The following is a 3,309-nucleotide window of genomic DNA, read 5'->3' on the forward strand; positions in this document are numbered from 1 at the left end:
TCCTGATAAGGCATCGTTAATGTACATGTTTCATAATCTATCTTGCAGTTATGCTTTAATAAGAAATCTCTACCTAATATGCCGTCAGTTGGCAGATTGATATTGGGTTTAACGATATTGAATTCATGAGATATACTTTTCTCATCTAAAAATAATTTTGTTTTTAATAATCCTTCTGTAGATATTCTACTATTACAAATGCCATTTAATTTGTAATTTTTTGTAGTATCTATTTTTAAATTTTTATTTTCTAATAAATCTCTCTTTAATATTGATGTTTCGGCGCCCGTATCTATTAGTAAAGTTATAAACTTATTGCTAATTGAAGTTTTTATTGTTATACAGTTAGAAATGTTTTTTTGCCGAAGTAAAATTTAATACTTTCGAACATTCTTGTTGATATTTGAGTTTATGTTCCCCGGGGTATTGTGACCGGGGGTGTTCCCGTTTTTTTGTTGAAAATTATTGAAATTTCTTGTTTGACTATTATAGTTGCTTCGTTGATTGCTGTACTTGTTTGGAAACCTCATTGAGTTATTGTTTCCATGACTTCTGTCATTTCTTGATCTATATCCCTGGTTGTTTGATTTGTAGTTAAAGTTTCTGTATGCATTTTGCATCAGACTCTTGTTTTGTGTCTCAACATCTGTTGCAATCTGTATGGCTTCAGATAATGTCGATATCCTGGCTGCTATAACCACATTTCTTATCTTCTCATTCAGCCCATATGTGAATGTACTGAGGCCTAATTGATCTGTCATCTTTAGTATGACATCTCTATTCTCATCTCCTTGCTCTGAAATGTATATTTGATTAAGCATTGCTATTTGTTCTTCTATTTTTAAAGCATATTGAGCAATCATTTGTATGCCTTGACGCATTCTAGTAAGATTGTTTTGTATAATTAAGGGATTGGCTTTTGGTTTGTAAATTGTGTTTAGCTTCTTAATAAAATTTTTTATTGTGTCATCTTCTTCACCTGCAACCAATTTATTTTTAACTCGATCAGAAAGTTTAGTTGATCTTACAAAATTTAGTAGAATAGTTCTCTCTACTTCATCCTTCAACGAATCTGAGTAGAATTGCAAAGTACCGGTAAAGTTAGATAGACTCTTTACATTTCCATTAAATTCAGGAATTATTTTTGAAGCTGTTAACATGTCAAAATTAGCCATTTTATCAAGTTTTGATATTGCACTGTCGCTAATCTGTTCTGATTTGTTTTTTTAAATATTTATTTATTTCATCTACTATTGTGTCAAACTTCGTTCTTACTAATTGTAAATATTTTATGTCAGTATTTCTTTCTATTTCTAACCAAATTTGTTTTATATAATTCTTAGTTATGCTAATATATTTATCAGTATAAGTTCTTTTCGGATTTTTCTTTAGATTAGATAATATATGTTTTAAATCTGTCAAATCCATTTAAAAATTTATCTAAATTTAAATATTTTTATTAATACATATAATAATATTATTGTTATTATGATTATTGCTATTAATATTATAGCAGTTATTTCTATGTTTTTTATTATTAAAATATCGCTTCTAGAATACATTATTTTTATATAAGTTTTTATTTATTAAAAAAAATTTTTCTTTTTTTTTTTACAATATCTATATAACACTATACATTAATATTTCTTAGTGCTTGCTTTTTTATATAATTTTTAAAATGAGAATGTATTTTATTCAGTAATAATATAATTAGTATAATAAATGTTAAATATATTATAGTGCTAGTGCTATCAGTGTTGATTGTTGTTGCTGCTGCATTATTATTGTTTATGACCTCCTCTTTGGTCTGTGTGCCACCCATTTTGAGTTAACTCTTGCAGTTGTTGTTGCAAAATAGCTCTATTTTTGCCTTCTGCTAATTTTATTAATTTTTTTAGCTCTCCTTTTTCTCTTATAAACCTTCTCTTTTGGCCACCTCTTTTCTTTTGTGGTCTATTATGCTCTTCTACTGTTATTTCCTTGGTTCTTCCACCAGGATTTCTTCTACGATATTCTTCTAATGTTATGGGTTTTGGACCCGTTTCTGGATTGTTTAAAATTGCTTGTTGTAAAGTTTTCACAATTTTTGCAAATGTGTCATCAATTTCTTGTTGTGACATTTCCAGTTTTATTTATTTTTTTTTAAAAAAAATTTTTAAAATTAAATCATTTGCAAAATCAATAATGTACTGGTGTGTACTCAAATGTTTATTTAGTTTTTTTTTTGTGTGGAAACTTTTACCACAAACAAAACAATTATAACTTTCCATTCGTAGAATTAGAAGATGATTAGTTGATTAGATCCGTAGTGGGCAGGCTTCTTGTTATTTAATTGCTTTAGAGGATTTGAACTGCTTTAGAGGATTTGAACTGCTTTAGAGGATTTGAACTGCTTTTAGAAGTTTTGAACTGCTTTTAGAAGTTTTGAACTGCTTTTAGAAGTTTCGGTCCGTCAGGGGCAGGATCGCCATGTTATGATGTTAACCTGGTAGGTTCGCCATGTAATGATTATTGATCGCAATGTAATGATATGTGTTGATTTAACAGGATCACCATATGTAAAAATGTTGTATTATTGCTATGTAATGCTATTCTACCATTGCCATATAATGGTTATTGCAGGATGTCAGAATCATCAATATATATTTGCAGGTTTGCTGGATTAGGTCTTCTTGATTAATAATATTTAAATCCTGAAATGATTAAAGGATCTCCTATCGACCAATAAGAGTGGAAACGACCTATCAGATTATTGTTGAGTATTACTAAGCTCTTCAGCCGCTTAATGTTCTTTCAGCATCTAAATGCCGCATAGAACACGATTCAAATAAAAGACGTAGCCTTGTCTTAAGTTAAATTGAATCTATTTTATTATCAAAAATTATGGGTATTTATACTTATTCTAGCTTATTTACTAAACAATTATTATTTACTTTTCGATTAATTTGAGTAACCAATCAATGCATTGGTTACTCCCATAAATTACATTAATTGTTTTATTACATTAATTTTATAAACAAATACTCTTCTAACGCATTACAATAATACGTCATATATTGTTTTTAAAGAGTTAATGCACTTTCCAGAATTTAGGTCGGAATAGTGCAATGACCATACGTGCTTATCATGTCTTATGTTACAAATGCATATTTGTAACAGCATGAGTCAAACTATTTCTTTTAAGTAATATGATCAAAGTCAAAGCGTCAAACAGACAAAAGTGCATATTATAATTTATGACACATTTATTTTATCTGAATGAACAGTGGCTTGTCACATATGATATTAACGTAGGTCATGGGCACTACA

Source organism: Teleopsis dalmanni, chromosome 1 (genome assembly GCF_002237135.1).
Source record: "Teleopsis dalmanni isolate 2A chromosome 1, ASM223713v2, whole genome shotgun sequence".
NCBI lineage: Eukaryota > Metazoa > Arthropoda > Insecta > Diptera > Diopsidae > Teleopsis > Teleopsis dalmanni.